Source organism: Canis lupus, chromosome 24, assembly GCF_048164855.1.
Source record: "Canis lupus baileyi chromosome 24, mCanLup2.hap1, whole genome shotgun sequence".
Lineage (NCBI taxonomy): Eukaryota > Metazoa > Chordata > Mammalia > Carnivora > Canidae > Canis > Canis lupus.
Genome location: NC_132861.1, coordinates 41,146,072 through 41,171,339, shown reverse-complemented (window position 1 = coordinate 41,171,339; position 25,268 = coordinate 41,146,072). Strand labels below are relative to the sequence as shown.

The window sequence follows — 25,268 nt, the reverse complement described above, 5'->3', positions numbered from 1 at the left end:
AGCAATGGAATGCTGGAAGTCTCCGGTGTTGTGGAAACTTGTTATTTAGGACACGTGACTGGCATTTCCTTTAGGGGTGTAAGTGGTTCAAGTGGCTCAAGATAGAATGCCACTCTATGCCTGGTATTACATTATGCACTGTCAGAAACTCTGACACTGATTTATTATTTCTGCTTATGTGTTTTACACCGTCTAATATCTTATATGAAATAGACTCCTAACTCAGTTCCAAACATTGTTTCACTAATAAGAAACAACCCAGACATATTAACATGTGCCTTACAGTAATTGTATTCACTATAACTAAATTTTTTCCCAACATTTTAGGGAACCCCATTGAAGTATTTCTCCCTTATTTCTTCTGATCTCATAGCTTTCTCTATAGAAGTAAAATTTTAATAATAGGGCAAGATAGCTGAGAGTGTGTAGCCTAACTTCTCTTGCTATTTGTACATTAAAATTAAATGTTGCTGAATCTGTGAAGTGGAGCTACTAAGTATTATACACTTGGAATCTTGTGACTTCTCACCAAAGTGATGGATGGATGATGTTATTTCTGTCATAAATGAATGGGAACAACTGGGAGTTTTATCATCACAAGTTAATATTTTCATGTTTTCTAAAGAGTTTGTTTTGTAAATCTTATTTCTGGGCTATATATTTACTTACAGAAATCTTTATACAGTACAGAAGAAAGAAAGTAAGAAAGCTTCCTGTTCACAGCAGTATTCTTAGCCACGTGTTATTTAGAGCACCGCATTTGTCATTTGTTTTTTACCTCACTGTGCTTTCAGCCAACTTTTTCTTTTTCTTTTTAAGATATTCCTTCGAGAGGAGCTCTATCTGTTCGGGCTTATTTGGTTCCAAGCGATATGCATTTAAATCCAGACTTTTTGAGGGAAAAAGAAGCAATTTATTGATTCGCGTGGTGTACAGTGTGTAGGACTGACTTTAGGCGAGGCTTCAGTCAGATCCTAAAAAACTGGCATCCTTCTTTTCAGTCTTTAGACTCATACAGGTTCTCTCCTCTACCTTATAAAGGGCTGCTTAACCCAACACTTCACAGTTTCAAGTCCAACTAAAACGGACAAGGGTCTTTTTGCTGGAAGTTGCAGCCAAAGTCAATGCTTCTGTTTTGTTTTGATTGATGTAGGTAAACTTCCTGGGACTCATCACCATCACCGGGCTAGTGGTTTGAGTTTGCCCTATTTTCTGCTTGTGTGTGGAAGTAGTGACACACTTGGCTAAGAGTCACTGGTGGGTAAATCCCCAGATGATATTATGGAGCTAATATTGGAAAAAGAGGACGTGCCTGCAGAGCCTGAAAACAAGCAAACAGATACAAGCAACGATGTCTACTACAGAAGGGACACATTAGTGCTCCTGACAACGACAATTTAGGTTGTGGTAGGAACAGCTGTGCTGAAGAATGATTAAATATAGGTGCCTCTGGGGGCACTCTGACCTTTCCAACGTAGGCACCTCACGTTCCCAGAATTTAGTTTCTCAGAGTGACTGCTGCCACTCTCTGTAGAAAATGGTTCTGGACCACAAGGGCTTTCTCAGTCCAGAAACATAGCCTGTGTAGCATGCTACATGCAACATCAATGTTCCTTTCTTCTCTCTTCCTTCACCCCTGTGGTCTTCCTTTCTTTCCACTTTAAGTTTCTGGGAAAGTGTCCTTCCTCACCTCTTCCTTATTACATTTAGTGCTCAGATAACTAATATTTTTTTTAAAGATTATTTATTTATTTATTTGAGAGAGAGAGAGAGAGAGAGAGAGAAGCAGACACATAGGCAGAGAGAGAAGCAGGCTCCATGCAGGGAGCCTGATGTGGGACTCGATCCCAGGACTCCAGGATAATGCCCTGGGCCAAAGGCAGGTGCTCAACCGCTGAGCCACCCAGGCATCCCTCAGATAACTAATATTGTGATTTCTCCTGGCTTAGAGCAAATTTCATATTAGTTTTTTAGGACATAAACTTTTGAGCCTTGATCTTTATTGGCAAACCAGTATCAATGGCAGGAAGTTTCATGGAAATTCTAGGTGTACTACAGAGGCCTTTTCTAGGGTCAGCGAAAATCTTTTACCAAATGTGCTTGTGAAGTCAGCCCTGATGAGAAGAAAGACTGTGTCTATTGAATGAATACAGATCACATTTTATAGGACTCCAGAAGATTTCATTCTCTAGTTTCTCGGTTCAAAAAAACAGCTCTGAGATTTTTATCCCCTTAGAGAGCCAGTCTTATAAAGAAATATTTTGGAGTAGCATTCCATAAATTCTGATGTGTGTGCACATCGCCTAGGATTCCTGGTAAAACACAGATTCTGTTGGGAAATCTATGAACAGAGGATGCCAAGGCTATGGGTCTCCAGGCCACACTTTGAGTAGTAAATTTCTAGCTCTGTGTTGTCTGATAGTTACTACTATTTGTGGGTAGCTATTCATATTCAAATTTAAATAAACATTTAGTCCTCAGTCTTATTAGCCATGTTTTAAGTGCTCAGTAGTCTCACATGCTAGTGTGTGAGGTATTGGGCAGCACAGACTAGATTTCCATTATCTCAGAGGCATCTGTTGGATGACCTTGCTTTATAAGATGGATTGTCCAACTTTGGAATAAGCACAATGCTGTAAACAGGGCAAGGCTTCTTCTCACAATGTCCAGGTAGCACCATTTCCCAGAGAAATGGTCTGTATCTTCAGAAGGTACCTAACCAAAATGTCTAGCATGTACTAAACCATGGTGTGATCTAAGCTCTGTGAGATTTCTCTTAAGACTTTCTTTTCTTATTTGAACACAAGACGCCCAGCACCTGTTACCATACTTTGTCAAGATGCTTACATCTAATTTAGTCCTGTGTTTCTGTTGTTGGCTATGATTCTCATCTTGGTACTCTTGATATGTATTTTTGATCAAATAATTAAAAACCTGTAAAGGATCTCCTTAGCTATCCAGAAGTCTTATATGGCAATCACACACATTGTAATGTAGGTAAAAAGCCAAGAATTGGGAAGGCTGTTAGTGGCCAAACAACACACAACAAAAACTTAGCAATTAAACAGTGAAACACACATCTATAAAACATCCTATAAACACATATCCATAAAACTTTGCCATATATAGGTCTGGTGATGAGGGAATAACCCAGCCTCTGCTCTCATGGGGGGTTTATGTGGCTTTGACTTTACCTACAATTAGCTCCATTTTATTAGAGCCTATTAATTTCAATGCCTTAGAGAAGTAAGGTATATGAGTGCCCCAAGCAATGCTTAGCTGCTTCCAATTTAGCTCTGAAGCCCTTTTCCAGTGTATAAATGTCACTGTCTTACGCATGGCACTTGAGAATGCTTCCTGAGCACAGAAGGACTTATGTAATTCAGTCAATCTTATCCTTTGGATTTGTTTCAATATGGACAGGACCTTTGTGGTGATAAGTACGTGGCACACTTTTCAACGCTTCTCTGTGACTGAGACATGGTTCGGATTTTGGCGTCACACGCCCTCCAGTGCCATTCCTCCAGAGTCACATGAGTCTTTAGTATTTCTGTCTCCTGAGAGCTGGCATGACAAGTATACATTTGGCCTCAGCATTTGGTTATGTGAAATCATTAGCCTGGGTGAGGTTGTGGGGTACGTTCCTTCAAGTTTCTCTAAGGATAAGTGCAGAGCGTATTTGCTACAGGTTAAAGTTAATGTCCTCAGCAAGAGTCTGCCTTACACTGGGATAAATGTTCATAGTCAAGAAAGGGACCTGAGGTCAGTCTTCCTTGCCCCTGAAAGGTTATCTAGTTATGAGTGAAATAATCTCAGGGATGGTTGTTGGTGCCTTGAGGGGGCCCTATAAATGGCATTTTTCTTCCCTTCCTGAGATTGGAACCAATGGAGAAATGGGCATTGGAATCAGACTCATGGGAATAAGAATAATCATCTTTATGATTTTTTGATAAAACTGCTGGACAATGGGGCTTAGGGGTTGTAGAAGGCAGCTTCTGACATGACCTCCAGTGACATCAATCTGCTGGTATCCTCATGTGTATGTGATCTCTTCCCCTTGAGGCCTAGTAACTTGCTTTAATGAATAGAATGGCAACAGTGATGCCTATATATAAGATTTTAACTTCCATTTTGCTGGTAGATTCTTTACTGACCCTCTCCCTTACTGGGTTTGATGAAGCAAGATGGAGACACTCAAGAAGCAAGAAATATAGGGCAGCCTCTGGGCTGTAGCCCATGAGGAACTGAGGCCCCAGCCCAATGTCGTGCAAGAAAGTGATCCTGTCAACAGCCAAATGAGTTTGGAAGCAGATATTTCTCCAGTTGAGCCCTCAAATGAAATCTCAGCTCTGGCTGATATCTTATAAGAAACCTTGAAGCAGAAGACATAGCTAAGCCACGTCAAGATTCCTGACCCACAGAAATTGTAGGATAACAAATTGTTTTAAGCAGCTAGGTTTTTAGCAATATTTTCCTAAGCAATAAATAAGTAGCACAAGCGAATTTGCTAAGGAGGCTTGCTAATCTACCCCCAAAGCAGACAACTATCCTTGCTTTCTGCAGCTGCATACTTCATCCTTGGGGGCTACCCGGTATAGCTTGCAGAAGTAGAGAAGACAATATGCTTTTGTTAGGTAGGTAGATTCCAAATTACCTGGGGAAGAGGAAGGATTAATTCCTTTTATCAAATTTACCTGCCAATAAGTCAGTTTCTCCTTTGCTGGGAAAAAACTGAGGGTTGAGAAAAGCCAGTAGTGTTATTCCAAATATGTCTCTCTACATATGTAAATGTAAGTGCAAATGGATGAGTGTCCTTAAGCCACAGGGTTATCTAGTGACTGGGTGAGTTACTTTACTTCTACAGGTAAGAATGAGGTTAGAGCCATAGGCCAGAAATGTTTTAAGGGAAAATTTCTTCTCATAGAAGTGATAATAGTTAAAAAAAAAAAAAAAGTATTTCTCTTTTACAATGAGGACCACCCCATGTTAAAGAACCCTTGCATAAATGGGGCACCTGGGTAGCTCAGTAGTTTTAGTGTTCCACTCTCTTTTGGCTCAGGTCATGATCTCGTGGGTCATGGGATTGAGCCCTCTATTGGGCATTACATTCAGGGCAGAGTCTGCTGGAGATTCTCTCTCTTTGTCCTTCCCCCACTTGTGCTTGCATTTTCTCTTTCTCTCTCCCTCTCAAATCAATCAATCAATTTTTTTTTTAAAAAAGGTCCCTCGCATAGAAAAGTGTTCCTGTGCTGATTTAAAATCTTGCATTTCACTCTTTCATCCTGGTTTTGATGTCTTATATTAAATGAAAATCCTGTGCCCCTTCCCAGGTGCCGAGTCTGAGCAATGCAGAGATACATTAAGACTCATCCCTGCTCTCAAGGGACTTACAGCCTGGGAGGCAGATGTATTGAAAGTAAGCCACTAGAACACACTATTGCAGGTTTGATTCCCCTGGAAGCTGGCTCTGAGAAGAAATTTAACATATAAAATGTTTATTGGGAAAGGCCTAAGGGATCAACACTTGAAGGAAAGGGGAGAGGGAGTCGTTGAGCTGTGAAGGAGGCCTCAGGTGAAGTTCTGGTGCTAAAAATGCCACTTGGATTTGGCCTGATAGGCTGAAATAGCGTGGCCTCCATCACTGGATTCTTCATTGGATATGGGCCACTGTGATAGGGCAGGATCTTGAAATAGGCTTTTTTCTTTTCTTTTATTTAAAGATTTTATTTATTTACGAGAGAGAGAGAGAGAGAGAGAAGGGCAGAGACACAGGCAGAGGGAGGAGCAGGCTCCATGCAGGGAGCCAGACATGGGACTTGATTCCGGGACTCCAAGATCACGCCTTGGGCTGAAGGCAGGTGCTAAACCACTGAGCCACCCAGGCTGCCCGAAATAGGCTTTTTTTCTGTACCCGAGGGAGTCCCTGTAGGGGCTGAAAGCCAAAAGGATTGTGCCACTTGCTTTCCTAGCAGCTGGGGCAGCGAGTCTTCTCTTGGTGGGGCAGTTTAGAAGGTAGGATCCCTTCATCTCTCTCCAAAAAAGATAAGGATAAGACTAAATGGTAATAGCTTCTTTAGTGGAAATGTCCCACAAAATGCCCTCTCTTCACATATAGGCCCATTTTTTTTAACCCTAAATGGGGTTGGGGTGTGGTAAAGACACTCAGGGTTCTATTTGCTTTGCCTACCTCTGCTAACCTACATCAGCCTCACCCTTACTTTGGCATCTGGTGTCCACTGAAGTAGAAGTTCCCATTGGAACACCCCACTGCATACACTTAGGTACAAAATGGCAGTGCCTAGGGAGTGCCTGGCTGTGACCAAAAGGTTCCCTTGGATCAGTTTGTGAAGGGAACTATCTGTCACAGTCAAGAATTTGAATATTTTGGTTAATGAGATCTTATTGGAAGATTATTCTTCATGTTACCCATGATGCCCAGTGGGAATCCAGAAATGAGTGGCAGTGCAGAGCATGGGTTGAAGGAGTACAAGATCGGAGGCATGGAGACAAAATAAGAAACCAAGAAGCTGTTGGAGAGAGTGGTGGTGAGGTCCAGGGCAGAGCAGGGCAGGAACAAGAGCAGGGATGGGGGCTCTGAGAGAGGGTTTTAGAGATTAAATTGATAGGATTTGAAAATTGATTTGGGAAAAAACAGTAGAATAAATTTAGTTTTCCAGCTTGAGCTGATTTGTATGTGTGAGGGGAAGAAGAGTAGAGCTCTTTTCTATTGCAAAAATGTAATTACTCTAAAACAAACATATAGGAATATGCCGTTATTGAGATAATATTATATTTTTGAGTTGTTGCATAACTAACAGTTTTTCAGGCATAGAAAATGTGGGTGGGCATTAAAGCACCCCAAAACATTAGCTCACGGTTGATAATTAGAGTAATGGCAACCTTTTGTTGGGTATTTTCTGTCTTGCTGGCCATTGGGGCACGCATCTGAAATTTTGTTTTTAAATATTTTATTTATTTATTCATGACAGAGAGAGAGAGGGAGAGAGGCAGAGACACAGGCAGAAGGAGAAGCAGGCTCCCCATCGGGACTCTATCCTGGGACCCCGGGATCACGACGTGAGCCAAAAGCAGACGCTCAACCACTGAGCCATCCAGGTGTCCCGAAATTATCTTATTAAACTCCACAACAAGGCTACCATCCTGTGGATTATTATTATGTCAACCTACAGATGGGAAGAGGAAAATGGTGTAATCAAGATTGGAATGACCACACTCTGGCTTTAAAGCTCATGCTTTATTTGTAATAACCATTTCAAAGCCTCACTCAAGGTGCTCTCAGTCTTCTCCTATGCCTATCCCCTGGGCCATGGCATCTCTGCTGATAATGTGTACTTCCCATCCCTTGGCAGCCAAAGGGTTAAGGGTAAGGTAGCTGATTCTGCAGGCAGTCTATGCCAGTAATTTGTGGTATGGAATGTTGATGTGCTGAGAAAAAAAGATGCTCTGGTTGCCAGGATTTCTTGCATAGAAACAAAACTTCCATTCACATCCTGCTGAATTTCCAGGACCTAATTAGATGTGGGACCAAATATTACAGTTTCTTCACTCAACAAGAGCACAGATGAACACTGATGAAGGTTGGGAATAGGATTTTCAGCCTTTTTTTTTTTTTTTTTCTTTTTAAGAATTACAGATTTATTTGCTGGTAAGCTTTGGTTTAAATACTACCTACAGACAAATGTGTTCTCTCTTAATTTTCTAGTATATCACATTACATTTGAATGGGACTTTGTCTTTTACCAGACATGAAATCCTATTTGATGTTCCAATAATGTGAGGCTGGGTGACTCAGAGGGTTGAGTGAGTTGTCAAATCTCTCCCAGTTACTAAGAGTCAAGACCAAGTTTCAGACTTGGCACTTCCAATTTCAGGTTCAGTACTTTTTAAACATTTTTCACCACATTGAAGAATTTTGTTGGTCCAACAGTAATCAAAAGCACATGATGTCAAGTGTATTTTTGTTATTTGTATATCAATGTATAGAAAAATTATTTTAATTCTACTCCCGTTAAAAATAGAGTTTGAGTGAAATGAATAAAAGTTTGGATTTTTTTTTTCTTGGCCTAGAAAAACAAAACAAAGCAGAAAACAGGAGAGAGATTCATTTTTTTATAGTGACACGGGACTGATGACATCTAGTTAACCCAAGGATTTGCATAGAGTTTGCATTGTTTTTGTGAAATGTGGCGGACTGCTATGCTATTGAATTGAGGAATGACATTAGAATTTGGACTTTGAAATAAAGACGAACAGATAAGTCTTGGTGATACACAAAGCCTGGCCTCTTTTGCCTTAGATTTGCAGACAGGGATTTCTGTGTCGTACAGTGATGAAGGGTGCCAAATGTAGCCAGGAACTGTTTCAGCAATCATAGATGTTGTTTTTCCAATTGGGCCAATCTGCCAGACTGGCAGACAGAAAACTAACAGAAATATTAAATGTAGACAGCTTCTATAGTTGAATCTTGTTTTTTCCTCTCTCTGCTGGAAGCCACTATAAAATAGTAGCCTGTGTGTAGGTCATTAAAAACATACACAGATACACACACTACGTTGTGTATTCTCACTGTTAAATAAGTCTTTGTGAGCTCAATAACTGGGTGCCAAAACAGCTGTTGCAGATGTATTAGGTGACTGAAGCTGTCCTTCATTTACAATGTTGTACCCAGATACTCTCTCCTGGCTCCGTGTCACACTGTAAAGGATTCCATCCCCTGTTGACCACACACCTTGGGAAATCATTGCAGGGGAAGCACCATTCTTGAGTTTCTAAATTCACACTCTTGAGGTCTGGTAAATGTGATGGATATGTGCTTGGAGAACTTGATAGAATAGTTGGTTTCATTTCCGGGATTTGTTTCCACGCATGGTGAACAAAGATGCATAATTACGTGCAATTCTTCTCCTGGCCACAAATGTAACAGAAGTGAGCTCAGTTAGCTTCTGTGACCACAATTTATATAGAGCAAACCCTCCCCTCAGATTCAGGGAAATGATGACACAATTCCATTGCAACATACATATGTGGCTTCCCCAGATGCCCCTGGGGTACAAAAGGGCCTTATGCAGCTTTCGTGGCACTGTGAGTCCTCTTTTCTCTGAATATTTGACTATTTTCTCAGCTTTCTTATGAAATGTATTTCTACCTCTTTTGGTTTCCATTTCTTAGGAAGGAAAAGAGTTTAATTGAATGATATAAAGATAACTTTGGCTTGGGAGAATTGATCTCTGTTCAGTTAGGAAAAAGATCTTCCAAATAATTTTATCTCATTGGTAGAGCATACAGGAATAGTAGGCTTCATTATAGCTGATTTGGAATGACCTCTTTTTTCCTTTCCATCAGGAAAAGTGGCAAATAAAATGATGCCATCTTTGGAAATCTGTGTTCATTATACATGGCTTGAGAAATAGTTCTCTCCAATATTAAAAGTAACATTTAATGGACATCTTTCTAGATGGATTGGGAATTATGCCCTTTTTTTTTCTCTGTTTTCTAGAGCTTGGAATGCTTGACCCTTTGACCAAAGCCATGAATGAATTTCAGGAACAGTAAACAATGTCATCTTCCATCTTTAGTACTCTTTACTTCTTGACAGTCTTAGAGGTGTGAACCTGAATTGAAAAAAAAAAAAAAAAGGTCTATTTCCCCTTTCTTATGTCTGAGAGATGGAGAACAAGAGGGAGGGGGTAGAAAAGTTGCATTTTTCAAACAATCCACACCCCAGTATAAACAGGATATATATAGTCATTTCTGGATAATTATATGTTGGCAATGCTTGCTAACTAGTTTTGTCTGACTTCTTAACCTAGACTCTTCACCATTATATTGCATAGCAACACATTCCTTGGACCCAAAAGTCATTTGTGGCCTAGTTGCTTTATACATGTGGGAAGACACCAACTGCAATCTTTTTCTTTAACATGAGAACTTTTCTCTGCATAGGAGAGAGACCCTTCCTGTCTTGAATGTGAATGCTTCATTGATGGCTCAGAAGCAGTTGGTACCTCTTGGAAATTGTATTTTCTACGGAAACTTTAAAAATCACCATAAATTTGTGGCTTCTGACAACATAAATTTATTATCTTACAGTTTTATAGGCCAGAAGTCTGTTATGGGTCTCAGTAGGCTAAAATGAAAGTATTGGCAGACATTTATTCCTTTCTGGAAGTTGTAGAGGAGAATCTGTTTCCTTGTCTTTTCCAGCTTCTAGAAGCTGTTGGCATTTCTTGCCCTATGGTTCCCTTCCAATTTTGAAGCCAGCAATGGGACATTGGGTCCTTCTCATGGGTATGACTCCAATCTTGGACTTCATCATCACATCTCCTTCTGTTCCGCCTTCTTCCACTTAAAAAAAAATACCTCATGATTACATTGGGTCCACCCATATAATCCAGTATAATCTCTCCATTTAAGGTTAGCTGATTAGCCCACTTAATTCTACCTGCAACCTTTATTCTCCCTTGCCACATAACATAACATTTTCCTGAGTACGAGGGTTAGGGTGTGGCCATCTTTGGGGGGGCATTATTCTGGCTACCCTCATCTCAGATTTCATTAAGGAGGGGCTGAGGTTGAATTCTTGAACTGGGTTAGCAAAGGATAGCTGATCTTAGCAGAAGTGAAAAGAATATTGCTTGGATAAATGGTCAGGAGTTTTACCCTAAACCTGGGCATTGTTCTTCAGAGTAGCTCTGCATGCCTGCATGAGTACACTCTGCAGAATCAGGTCAGAACCAAGACATTCAGTCTATAGGAGTCCCAGAAGAGTGTCACAAATGAACACCACTCTTTACTAATATAAATATGGTATCCTAAAAAGGAGGGAATTTACATTTACTGACTATACCCTCTTTGGTCCTAGTCAATAAATATATTATTATTCTTTATACAAATTTGCCTTGAGATGACAATGCATTCCCTGAGAAGGTTGCTCACCAAGCCTGTCTATCTGGGAGCAGGGCACCTCCCATTAGCCCCTTTGGGATGGTTAAAGATGCTGTTTCAGAAGAGGCTGTCTTAATTCAACTTTCCCACTTCAGCTACTGAGATATGCTTTCAAGTATTTTGAAATGTGCATTTTTCCCCTTTCTCCTTTGAATTCCAGAATTCTAGTGATGTAGATAGGTTTTAGATTGGACCTCTGCCCCTCTGCCCAGCCTGGACTTCTGAATGTGGCTCCTGAACTCAGCTCTTTTAGCTTTGTCCATTTATGTTTGATTGGGACAATCACTCCAAATTGGGTTTTCAACAGTGTTTTCTTATTCCTTGCTTCTTACATCTCCCACTTTCCACCTTTACTCCTACACTTGGGACCTCCCAAGGCACACGGAACTCTCTGCCAGGTCTCACTGACCTTGCCAGTTTTTATCTCAGTCCTTTCTGATTTTTCCCTTGCTGATTTCCTGTAACTCTGAGCAGATACTTAGACAATGGTGAGGCTCATTAATGTAGAAGAAGATGCTTTCATGGGAGAAATATGGCAACTTCTGATAGAACACACTACACGTAATTTTTCAGCAATGCTTTATAAGGAATTGGAGTATAGGGAATAACTCTCTCTTATTTTTATGTCTATCACAGTGAGAGCACAGCTATGGAAAAGAAGAGAATCTTAAATATCTTCCACTGAATAGGGAGATCATCATGATCGGGAAAGAAGATTTTGGCCACAGAAATTTGAGTCACTGTATAAAAAAAATCTCCCTTTAGACTGACAAGTTATTGTTTTGTTTTTTTTTTTTGAAAAAATTATTTCTGGCTTTTAGTTGGAAACCTTTCTCAAACTTCTAATTACCCAGAGGTAGATTTCTCTAGGCTTTTTGGAAATAAAATGAAGGATCCAGAGAGAAGGAGAAAAGTAGCTGAAAGTCAGAAGACAAGTTAAGGCAGAGTGTTGTATTTCTTTGGGATATTTTCCAAACTGTCACGAGTGTTTGGGGCAGTCTGGGGATGCTGAGGGAGTAATTCAACCATGTCTTCAGGAGAGGAATGAGGGATGTCATGGCTGTGGTGGGTGGGATGGAAACTCACTGGCCAAAGACACTCTGAAGCCAGTCCTTCTCAGAGGAGAACAAAAAAATCTCCTTCTTCCTTTAACTAGAAGACAAGAACAAAAAGGAGAGAGGACAGTAGACATGTGGTCTTGGAGCCTAATATGGCCTAAAATTCTTTAAAGAAACACTTCGCAACATGAAGGGCTGTGAGTAGGAGAGTCTTAAATGAGAATTTTATGGAGACCATAGGACAAGGGCTAGAGCCCATCTGCAGCCTTCACATTCCCGTGAAAACCTTTAGGCTTCAGCTCCAGGAGTCACAGGATGTTGAAAGGTAAATGGTTTCACAGTCAGGCAAGTGTTGAGGGAAGTACTGCACTGCAGCATCTACTGCCCATCTGCTGCTTTCTGACCAGAGATTTTTGCCTCAGAATAGATGTTTTGTCACAGTTTGTGCTCCATGAAGTCAGGTGGCCTGAGTTGGATCCTGGCTTTCTTTATTACTCTCCAAGTGACTCCAAGCAATGCATTCAATCTCAATCTGCCTTCTGGGTAACATGGGAGTAATAAGATACTCTCCCTTATTGTGGAATTTTGAGATGTATGTGAGGTAACACAGGCCACACATTCAGCACACCTCAGGGTGCATAGGAGGGATCGTTAAAATGGGGCTGCAACTGTTATCATTATTAATATTATTACAGTTAGTTAAATTCAATAACTTGAGAGATGAGCTTGTAGTAGTGGCTGCATTTCTGTTTCCTTTTATTTAGATTTTTTTAAAAATTATTTACTCATGAGAGACATAGAGGCAGAGACACAGGCAGAGGGAGAAGCAGGCTTCCTGTGGGGATTCTGGTGAGGGGCTAGATCCGAGGACCCCAGGATCACACCCTGAGCTGAAGGCAGACGTTCAATCCCTGAGCCACCCAGGCATCCCTGAGGTTCTGTTTCTTGATCCTGTCCTACCTAAGGGTTAACTTGCAGTTATAAACAAGCCCTCCCTTTCAATTTCCAGGGCATTGACTTCAAAGTTTTAGGCTCTTTACACCCTACAATTTGAATTGGTACTACTTTTGGTTCAACTGTGAAATTGTGGTATGATAGAGCTTACTCAGCCAGCCTTACTTTTTCTATTTTCCCTTGGAGCCAGTTTGGCATTACATAGATCTTAAAGCTGGTTTCACACTCCATTGTATCAAAGGTTAGAGGTCAATTTGAAACATGGCAGGAGTGGACAGTAATAGCATTTGGCACCTAGCTCCCCCTTTTATACAGTGTGAAGCATTTTAGAAACACCAACCTCAGTGGGGTGCTCAGATTAGTTCTGTTTTGAATTAGTCCCTCCAATCTGGGTGGTAAAATGCAAGCAGGGAGGTTAAATGAACTTATTCAAGTTCAGAAACAGAGAGCTTTTCGAAATTGATATTCATATTTAGAACATAAGCCTTACTGCTTTCCATTTCCTGCCCCTTCCTCTTGGCCTTCTCTGGGATCAAATGCATTCTCTGACATTTACAAATCTTCTGTATCTAGAAGGAAATGGCATTAAAGTACAACATTTGTCTAATTTTTTTCCTCATTCTGGTGGATTTTGCTACTGGACAGAGGGCATCAGGAGGGGAAGAAGGAAAAGAATTTTGTCCTGGGCCTGCTATCAGTTGTGATTGTGTTTACAAAGTCATCAAAGTGAAGGGGATTACAAAGACTTCCTTGGGAACCAGCCATCCTCATTGGTGGTCCAGCAAAGGGACTCTGGAGGCTTGGTGTTGGAGAGGGAACAGTTCTCAAGTGATGCTGAATATTCACTTCTATTTTTCTAAAAGGAGAATTTTCAGCAGGTGACGCTCCCCTTCCTCCACCCAAGAATTTAAGGCTGCTATTGTTGGCTCTGACATCTTTCTAAGGTAGAAATGATAAGAAGAAGGACAAGAAAAAGGAGAAGGAGAAAAAAGAAGAGGAGGAGAAGAGCTAGAGAAGGAAGAGAAGGAGGAAAGGGAGGAGAAAAGTAAGATTTCTCCTACATAATTGCTGAAGATAAACATCTCTCTTGGCAAAATTGAAACATCCCAACAGTCCTTTATTGCTATTATTATTTTTTTCTTCTTGAAGAAGAAAAACACTTCAAATATTTGAATGCAGATTCAACCATAACTGCATTTGAATAACAGGTAAACATGTTCATGAGGGGAATATCTAATATTAATGGACGATGCTAAGGTAATCTAATCACAGATGGACACCTTTTTCTTTGGTGTCCCTGCTCTACAAAGTAATGCTGAGCTTTTGAATTTATGATAAGAGAGATTATTCCATTGTGGCTAAAGATTTTACTGATGCTTAAATTGTTGACCTATCTATAAAGCAAGACATCTTTTTGTTACTTGCCTCGCTAGCTTCCTGACTGGTAAAAGTTATTGTACATTGTTTAGCAGGAGCTTTCAACTTCTCTCCCTATCACTTGGCAAGGAGTAGCTTTCCAGTCATTTGCTATTTTAGGCTTTATGAATGTGTCTACTTTATGAAGCTAACAAATGCCTTTTTAACATTCTGGACAATGTGTACTCATTTCATATCGTGACTCTTTCTATTCAGCATTGGCTATGTCTATAGACAAGCAAGAGAGGTAGGATTTTATTTCCTTAGGCTTCTGGCACGTTGAGTGGAAACTCGACATCCCAACCTTTAGAGCTCATGCTAGAACATACATCAGTGCTCAGCCTAGGCTCTCAGTCAAACATAAAAAATCTCAGTCAAATATAAAAAAATTCTGAAATGTTATTTTGGAGGGTATTATAGGTGTGTTTCTGGCAAATTTCATGTGGTGTTAATCAGCTGTTCTAAAGAGCATCCAATGGGAATGGTGAATCTCGGTGTTTCCTAGTGGCTTTTGAAGTCCCACCTAGATGGGAAATTGCAAAATATACAACATTTTCCCTGTAGATCCAAGCAATATGTTCACAGAATCCTCAAATATACATTCCAATAAAATCATTATAATGCAGCTCATTTATTATAGTTCTACTTTGAAAAATAGAAAGTCGGTGTCCATCAGACTTCTAGATTTTTTCTTCTATGGTTAATTTTGATATTTCTAGGCAACTAGGGTCAATAAGTCTGAGTCGATATGACATTCAGCATCTTTTCCTTCTTAAATGCTTAAGGATATCAGGGAGAACCTCAAACATTAAAACATTTGCCTTTGGGTAGTATCAGTTAGTTTTGCAAATCAAAATAAATTGATGTAAGTTGTACTTTAATAGATATAAGATGTACTTAAAGTCACTTGGTGTGTTATCCTAACTTGAAAAATGCCTTATAGGGCCAAAAAGATATCATTCTTAGTTTTCTCTGACAATATTCACACATATTCACTTATAGATTAATATTGTTGGCTCTCAACAAGCAGTCCAGACTCTGCCAGTCACAGGTCATACTGAAATGGCTTACCTTAGTTATAAGTTTGGATGCTTCTAATTTATACATACTCTATTTTTTTAAAAATTGTATTTATTTATGCATGAGAGACATAGAGAGAGAGAGAGAGAGAGGCAGAGACACAGGCAGAGGGAGAAGTAGGCACCATGCAGGGAGTCTGATGTGGGACTCGATCCCGGGCCTCCAGGATCCCACCCTGGACTGAAGGTGGTTCTAAACCGCTGAGCCACTGGGGCTGCCCTACACACTCTATTTTGAGTGTTATGCCATCAAGAAGAGAATTAGAATTTTGAAAAAATATCCCTGAGTAGTAAGTCTTTTATGATCATTCCCAGATCCTCTAAGGATGTGAAAATTCTCTGATAGTCTAAGTGCATCTAACTTTTTGGTGGAATAACAGATACTCCAATCCCCTGTGTTGTTAATTCTATTTAAAATTCTTCTGGACAATGAACCTGCAGAATGAAGCATCCTTTACTATGCTACTGTATCGTAGCTGAAACTCTGGGAGGGCAGTTACCAGTTTAGAGTGTTTTTGCAAATTATCTTGAATCCGTATGTAATTGAGGGAGAGTCAGGCTCCAGTACCATTTCCTAGTGAGAAATTATTATTTTTTCCATTTTCTTGAAGGTTTAATGATAATAAAAAAAAAGCCTACAACATTTTTTCTGATGTTGGGTTGGGCAATAGTGGTGGTGCCCTTCCTCCCCAGTGTGCCTCAGCCCAGGAAGATTTCAAATAGTTGGGGCACACCCTAGGCAGCCATCTCTTGTGTCTGAATGGCTCTTTCCATAGCTATGCCCATCCATCACCAATGACAACAATCTAGAAGTGCCTAAAGGAACACCTACTTCATGACTTTTCACACTATATATGATGAAGGACCAGGTTTTATGCTTTATTTCCAAGGAAAGAAAAGATCTACAAACATAAGTCTGCTGATTAGGCAAGTCAATTGACTAAATAGTTTCTAAATACTTCCAATTTCTGTGCTTGTGGCACTATGGACAGGTAATAAACAGTTTGAAGACAAGCACTAGTCCCTGGAGGAAACTTTAAATAGCCCTGACCTAGGTCTGTTGGTAGAAGGACATCTTGGTTCTACTCTCTGGACAAATTAGCATCCTAGCTGAGCCATGTGATGGAGACTGATATTTAGAGTTGGCTCAAGTTGTTTTTGAAGGAATTTTCTGTAATAATCTGGTATGCCACCCTTCTCACAGTCCAGTCAAGTTCCCTGAAATAAGGGATTGTTTTACTGTATTCCTTTGATGAGGGAGGAGGTGTTTTCCTGCTCAGAGGATACCCTTTGGATTTCCTGTTTCATCGTACTTGAACTGTTAGGATTCAAGAATTTAGAGAATTTGGCAAAAGTCCTAAATTCCTCTCGAATTTCTCCCATGTGACACAAGGACAAATATGCAATTGAGAATCAGAAGGAAGGGGGGTAAAAATTTCCTGGGGGTAGGTATGTAAATCAAACATTAATGAGAATTCTAGGCTACATGTATTAGCATTCAAATGTAGACAATGAAACTTTTAGAGCTTGGGAACAATAGCACAATTTTAATGCAGGAAGCTTCTTGTCTCCATATATGTGAAAACATTATTTATAAAAGGATGACAACAGGAGTGAAAACCTGATAGTAAACAAACCAATTCTTAAAGTGTTATTCTGCAAAATAAATACTGCAATGCTGTCTTTCCAATGTTTGTTATTCCAGATATATCTTAATTGTGCAATTTGAAGAGCTTAAAAAAATTTTTTTTTGTAACCTCTTTTTTTCTTTCTGCTCAATTGTTATTCCTTCTAGCTCTCTTTGTTGTGAAACCAAGGTCTCAGTGGTGCCAACAGCGACTTAATGGGTCTTTGAGGAATCCTCCCTAAGCCATTTTTAGCAATTAGGACCCAATCTTGTTCTATGATTACTGAGAATTTGAAAAAAATCAAACTCTCTCATATATATTTCTAGAATAATAAGGGAAACTGATTGACAGAATTTGTAGCATTAACTAGATGTAATTTTGACTTAAAAACAATGAGCTTTTACTTGACAGTTATGCTCATCCTAAAGCAAAATATTTTGGAGTTGGTCAACTTAGAAGAATACAAGGGAAAGAAAAAAAGCATACTTAGTAGACAAGGATGATGTGTACAAATGTCACATCTTCTACTGGAAGGGATAGTTTGGGTAGCATGTCATAAAAAATGTCAATTAAGTATCTCTTAATAATACTCAGCATTTAGGCACCTCTAAGCTCTTCAAAGAAAGATAAACCAACTGGATTTATTAAATTTCAGAAAAATAGTTTCTGTCAAGTAGCAAAATATAAAAATTTACTTATCTTTCATGCTGTGAATCTTATTTGGATGCAACTCATTCTTTGCAGATGAATCCACGGTACTTTTTCCACACCTTCAGAAGGTGTAGATGCAAAATGAGAAAACTCATAAAACACCATAGTGATCAATCCAGTGCCCTGTAGTTATTGACAGAGTTCCAATACAAGGAAGATTTTTTTGGTGTTTTTCTCGTCTTTCGCTTTTAAAGAGAGAAAGGGCAGAGAAGGGTTTCTTGCATGGGTCAAGGCAGGATCTAAGAGAGATATTAGGGTTAAGATCCATCCAACCCATGGTGAGGTAACTTCTCCTCTCACCTCCCTTGAATCAAAACACTTTACCTTAAGAAGTTATGAGAGAAGAGAAATACATAAACTTCAACCTATGTTTTTGGAAGATTTTCAACAAAATGAAAATTTTCTACATGCATAGAAAAATAACTTATCTAGAGTAATTTATACAAGGAAGAAGCTATCCAGAGGCTATTTCTAGCTGCTTGAATCTCAACAGAAGAGTAAAAAAAAAGGAGAGCTAGTGTTCCGAATTCTTGCATCATGCTTTTTTAGGGAGCTCCATGGTCACTTGGGCTTATTGATTTCCTGAATGAATAAAGGTGCTTTTTCATTAAGTCCCCTTGTCAATGCTCCATCCTTTCTTGCATGGCAGGACCCATGTTAGGGCTGTGGGACAATGAAGGTAAGCCCTTTCCCTCCTGCTGTACCCAGTCAGGTGAAGCAAGACAGGCAATTACACACAATGCATATGAAGTGGTAGGGATATTATGGAAGCACCCAGGGGAGGCATATAATCCAGGATTTGGAGCTTCAAAGAAGGTGCCCTGGAGGTGGTGATGTGTCCTTGAGACCAGAGAAATAGTAAGAAGGTGGGGCAAGGTGTTGAGTGTCATGGAAGAAGCACTTTCCAGGCTGAAGTGTGAGTGTGAAAATTGTGAGTATGGGGAATGGAAGGCAGGATGGCTATTTACAGGGAAAAAGGGTGAGAAGAGAACTTCTCAAATTGGAGGGGACCTTCAAGATCATGTCACTCACATACTTTTCAGATCAGGTAACTGAAGCTGGGGAAGAGGGATTGCATAAATTCTTATCATTGGTTAAGAATTAATCAGTACTAGAGCTCAGGCTTTCTGACTCCCAGCCCCTACTTTTCTTATAATTCTAAGGACTTGGTCATTTTTCTTCAGGATAAAATACATTGAAAAGAGCTGATAAAGGAAGGGAAGACTGAAGAAAGAAGATAAGCCACCACCAACAACAAAACAAGTCTTAATTCTTGTTATAGATTGATGGTCATAATGCTAACAATCCAGAAAAAGTAGATCAAATTTAGAATTTCTTGTTTAAGCAAACAAGCGTATCATATGGCTTGGAAATACTTAACATAAAATGATTAAAATCGAAATACCATACCCTTTTCAAAAAAAAGCTTTGAACATCTACTTCATGAAACACACATAGGGGTGAAGTTTTAATTCAAGATGTATTTATGTAGAATACATCATTCTGTAATAATAACAGATAAAAAGGATATAAGAATACAATTGGAAATCTTGAGTAGACCATGTTATCAAAGGAGAAAATACACTTTACATGCTTGTCATACCATGTTGCCTTTAAAATCATTCTTCAGCTAATCCTGAATAATACCTATACGAATAGTACCATTTTTAGACTGTCTTTGCCCTTGATGCAGATATAGCAAGAGCTTGGGGATGGCTTTAGGAACACCAGAAGCATCATATGCAGAATTCAAACATTTCAGGGCAGCAGTTAAAGGGGATGACATATAATAATTCTGCTTAAGGCAAATCAATAATTCTCTGAGATAGGCATTAATGTTTAGCTGGAAAACTTTTTGAAGAACAAATATATCTGAAAATGGAAGAAATGTAATAGAAATATAATCGACCAAAACTTGATGTCAACTGAAAATCCTAGAGTGGCAAGTATATTTAGAGTACCAGGACAGGTGATAAACCCTATGGGTAGTTAGTGATTAATGTGGGTACTTGGAATTCTCTTTTACCAGGGACACACACACACACACACACAGGGCAAGGGAGTAGTTAAGGAAACTTTCAAAGGGGAATTTTGGAGGATGAATAGGAGTCACCCAGATGGAGAATTTACTCTGGATGGTACAAGAACACATAGATGACTGGAAAAGGCAACTGGGTTCTGGAAATTGGAATGGAGGAAAATAAGGCAACAGAAGAAGGAGGATAAGCAGTCTGAGGTTCTGGTAGAAAGAACTACTTTAGCTAGATTCCATGATAGGAGGCTCCTCATGCTAGTTGGGTATCTGGAGTGGGATATATAAGAATATAGGGTTTCCATTTGCCATTCCTGTACAGGGCTAGTCTTCCTTTGCACATGACTTGTGGCTCTTCCTCTAGGGTGTTGCCACTCAAACTGTGATCCCAGGACCAGCAACATCAGAATGACTTCAGAGTTTCCTGGAAATGCAAAATATAATGCCCTACTGTGGATCTGCTGAATCAGAAACTGCATTTTAACAGGATCCCCAGGTAGTTTTTATGCGTTAAGTTTGAGAAACATTAGTCTAGGGCAATGTTTTTTTCAAGTTTTTTTTTTTTTTTTTTTAAACTCACCCTTCCACATGGCAAGATACTCATTTTACATTGTGGCATAGAAGATGTGTGCTCATGCACTTGCATCTGAAGACAATTTTTCAGGGGGGGAAATGTATGTCGTCTATGCTATGCTATCCTATTCTGGCCTATTCTAAAACAAAATACAGGTCAACACCCACTCCACTGATTTCATAAGTCACTAATTTTTTGTGACACATTTGGTTTATGTTCCTAAAGAGACCAAAGTGGCCTAGTCCTGAAATAGAATGCAGGAAGTACTTTCCCAGTTTTCAGAAAAAAAAAAAAGAAAAAGAAATTAAATAGAAAAGAGTTTGTCTATTCAAAGATTTTTTTTTCCTGTACAGTTTTTAAAAAGATCTGGCTTTGCCATTACTTGATTGCTAGCAACTGTCAGTAAACATAATAAAGGAAGAGGAGACAAATATTCATGGGAAAAGAAATGGAAAGAGTCAATTATGCTTAGTCTAATTAAAAAAAATAGTGATGTGATTTTGATTGGAATCTTATTATCATAGAATTAATATTTCTTGGCATGACATTTTTCTTGAGAAGAAAAGTCTGACCTAATGATATCACTAATGTATTAGTATTTAACATCACCTGATTACAGTTGACTATCACTATTCTAGAAAAGAATTTTTTTTTTTTTTTTTTTTTTTTTTTTTTAGAAAAGAATTTTTCAAACAATTTTTTACCATAGTGTGATTGGCAGGGCAAGAGACCCCAAAGCCCACTTATTCTATCCATTCCCACCCTACAGAGGAAAAAGAATATCGTAATAAGAGGGAACGTGTCACTGTATAAGCAAATTTTTGTGGTTTGCCTTCACAGAGTGGTAGAGATGATTTGCATTTGAGTCACAATGTATATATGACTTAAAGTCTAGTGATTGCAAAATTATGGTCCTCAAGTACCATTGATAGAAGCATATATCACTCTACACTCTGGGGTTAACCAAACAATCCACAACAAAGTCCAATGTGAATGAAGAAGCTAAGCCAAAAGTAATTCATAAGTAGAAGGCATTTGGAAACCATGGCTACGCTAAGACCGCACAGATAACCAAGTACACTTCCTGAAATCTGCAGGAATTCCACAAGTTGCTCTCAGAGTTGTGCAACCTTCTAGTGTTACATGGTGAGGTAGCACCCTGTATTAGACTCATCAGTAAGCTCTACTCAAACAAGAATTTAATTTTGCAAATACACTATTTTAGTAACTTTAACTCATTCATTCACTAGGTGGCCAATATGTGGTCACTGAATGTATATAAAAATGACACTATATGAATTATGCATTGTTTAGCTGAAAGAACCACAGAATGTGCATTATTAAGAGGCCCAATGTAGATTATAATCCATATTTTAGAGCCGCTACCAGAGAATCATTTATTACCAAAGCTGAGCTACCTAGTAACAACTCTACAGTTTTATAGCTTTTTAAGGTAATTGTTTTTTCCCCCATTTTTCAGAGACTATAGGAGAATGCATTGAGATTTGCCTGGGAACCAAGCCTGAGTAATTCTATATTTCCACCTTCTCAGTCCTGTCAAGGCCAAAGATTACTGTAAAGTTTCATCTCACAAGCAAGATCTGATTAATTTGTAATAGATGCCTGAGGGGCTGTGATGAAACCAGAAAGAGGTATCTTGACTGATCAAGGATACTGGCCATGGGTGTTGGGCAAGGGAAGGGCAGTTGCATGCCTTGATTTGTCCTTATTTTTTTTTTAAGAGATTATTTATTTATTCATGAGAGGCACACACAGAGAGGCAGAGACATAGGCAGAGGGAGAAGCAGGCTCCTTCTGGAGCCTGGGGAGCCTGATGCGGGGCTCCATCCCAGGACTCTGGGATCATGACCTGAGCCAAAGGTAGATGCTCAACCACTAAGCCACCCAGAGCCCCTTGATTTGCCCTTCTTGCTACAGGCTCTCCTAAACTCTAAGGCAAGGCATGGATCATCTGTCACATTGTTGAGCTATGCTTCTGGAATATCACCGGTTAATTAAGCTTTGACTTCCTCCTCACCATGTCCAGACTCAGCTAAGGTGGTCAGATAAAACACTGGATGTTCAGAGAAACCCAAATGTCAGGTAAACAGCAAATACATTTTGGTTCTCAATATGCCCCGAATATCGCGAAGGACACGCTTACACAAAAGATATTGTTTATTCAAAATTCAAATTTTATTGAATACTCTCCATGTTTATTTGCTCAATCTGGCATGCTAAATCTGGCATTTAGGACATGTATTAGTGTCCTAGAATCTGGATTTATAGGTCATCTACCTCTAACTTCCTTAGGGGACAGCAAACTCACCAAGCCCTGGAATAGTTCTGGGTATCCCAGGGTGACCCAAGGTAAATAAGCAAAGTAATCCTGAATCACACAAGTTGGGTAAATCCAAGGAATGTGGGAAAGGGGAGTGGGAAGTGATTTAAAAGATTAGGGGGTCAGTGGGATGTAGGAGTCAGGAATGTTCAATATTGTAGGTTGGGATTAAGCTGTCTGGAGGAAGCTGAGGTAGGGAAAACCAGTTGGCCAGAGGTGACTCTTTGAGAGGGATTTAGGAGGAGAAAAGTAGTGTGGCTTTGTGTTTGGTCCTTTCAAACTTCCGATGACTTTCACATCAGGAGTTTCTTGAATAGTGGGAAGGAGTAAGAATAAGGCATTTCCAGGGGTTCAGGCCGGCACTTGACTTGGAAGGGAAATCATAATTCTATGTGTGATTCTGAAATACGGTGATGGTAATCTTTGGAGTCCTGCAAAAGCATTCTAACGTAATATTCTTAACACTTTCACAAGGAAAGTGGTGGAGAGAAAACGCATTTGTACACAGAGTGCCAGGAGGGACTCTTTGCACTCCTTCTCTCTCTCTCTTTCTCTCTCTCATTTTATCTGGTATCTGGGAGTAAAATCTAGTTGTCGGTATTTGCTTCAAATGAATTGTGTGTGTGTGTGTGCGTGTGTGTGTGTGAGAGAGAGAGAGACAGAATGAGAGACAGAGAGAGAGAGAGAGGATATGAGGATATGGTTTAATTTTAACCATGATCATTTTTGGCAATGATTCAATTGCACCCTAAGCTTTGTAGGGCAAAACAACGGAAAAGCTGAAAACCAGAGCTTTGCCAAAGATTAAATTTGTGACCAGCCATAGAAAGATTTACAGTTGGGCACTAGGTTAAAACTAATTTCCCCAGTGGTTTCATTAGATTTTTCCGTATGCAGAAGAGTTATGCTGCAATGTGGCGATCTTTGTCATTCTGGTAAATTGCACGAAATCAACCAAGTGCCTGGTGGCTGTGATTCAGAACTGTGATCGAGCCTGTGTTACCCATCTGAATTTGCAGGGAAGGTCTAACTTGGAGCTTCTTAGAATTCAGCCCAGTTCTTTCTTTTGCTTTATTGACATGTTTTATTAAGCGCTGAAACACCTACGGAATGCCCAACGGACTGCAGGCAAAACGGGGTTAAAGACATTCATCTGATGACTTTCACGTAAAGTCTTAGATATTCAGCAATTTAGGAGGAAATGCTCTTACCAGCTCCCAAATGCAGCTTCCCAGCAAACCGGCTATACTGCCTTGGGTCCCAAGAACACTCTGCGGTGTTTCGAAAATATAATGGTCATTTTTGCGTTACTTACTGCAAGGTCCCCGGGAAGATGAAGGCAGGGGAAACAGCTTAATGTGCCAGGCAGCTGGATTTCCTCTAAAGCCTTTTCCCTTTAAAGACGCTTCCTCCTTTCGCAGGTTTATAAACAGCCCTTCCTGTGATTTTGCAGCATAGGATATGGTGAGTGCCCCTGCCAGCTCACAGCACAGCCAGGTGCTAAGCATCTGCTGTAGTGAGCTGGTGCCTCTGCAAGCTGCGTGTGCACTGTAGGTGTGTGATAGCCATTGTGTCATTGTTTGGGAAGCCAGGAGGCTGGCTGTAACTCTCACACGCGAGCCTCCTCAATTAGTCTTGCAGGTAGCAAGAATACCACTGTAGTGTGAATTGCTCATGCTCTGCTTCTTGCTTTGTCTTCTCTGCTAAGCCAGTCCCAGTGGTACCAAAAGAAGCAGGAAGCCCAGCCCGGGTGGTGCATTATTGCTTTGCAGCCAAGCGGTCCTGGAGGTTATGGGCAGAGATAGTTTCTCTTTTCCATGATGAACAAGGACAAGTTCCATTTTCTTCGTATAATCCCCCCCTCCCCCCGCCCATATAACTGTTGAATTTCATGATAGGAAAAGTATAGTGATAGAAGATAGTCTGGATGCAAAGACTTGGGAAACCCAGGTACATGCATAATGGAATGGGTTAGCAGTTGGTCCTTCTTCTAGAGGTAAACAAATAAACAAACAAATATTGGGTAAGTCATCCCAGAGGCATGATTACAACGTTCTGGATGGCCCGCCTACTATGAATGACATGAAATTTAGATCAGGGAATAGCTGAGCAACAAAGCAACTGTTCCACCTTTAATAATTATGGATTTGATTTCTAAATTACATGAATAATTAGTAACCAAGGGCAGAATTGGTGGCATCAAAAATAACCCATATTTCTACACGATCCCACCCCAGTCTGAGTGTATGCCAGATGCACCTCATTTCATATGCTTTATCCAAAAGAGAAATGTGAGTACCTTGAATTTTAATAACTGGAACTGGATTTTAAGTCTACGAGGGTGAGACGATGTATGACAGTTGATATTTACATAGTGATTACTATGTGCCAGGCACAGTGTTAAGTACTTTGTGTGAGTTTTTAAATTTTAATCCCTGCAACAACCCCACGATTTATATGCAATAATAATCACCATTTGATCCACATAGATGTTGCCCCAGAAAGGTTAA

At 39.8% G+C, this 25,268-nt stretch overlaps 1 long non-coding RNA gene across 4 annotated transcripts in view; it reads right to left on the bottom strand.

Moving 5' to 3' along the window:
* LOC140616093 (uncharacterized) overlaps positions 1-25,268 on the bottom strand; it is a 58,841-nt gene that overhangs the window by 11,259 nt on the left and 22,314 nt on the right. For 2 of the 4 annotated variants that reach the window (XR_012016625.1, XR_012016624.1), the window contains one exon: positions 10,124-10,365. The exons of 1 other annotated variant lie outside the window; for it this stretch is intronic. This is a non-coding gene — a long non-coding RNA (uncharacterized lncRNA). Of the gene's footprint in view, positions 1-7,597; positions 9,633-10,123; positions 10,366-25,268 lie in introns of those variants that run through there. One more of the 4 variants, XR_012016626.1, reaches the window with a different exon arrangement.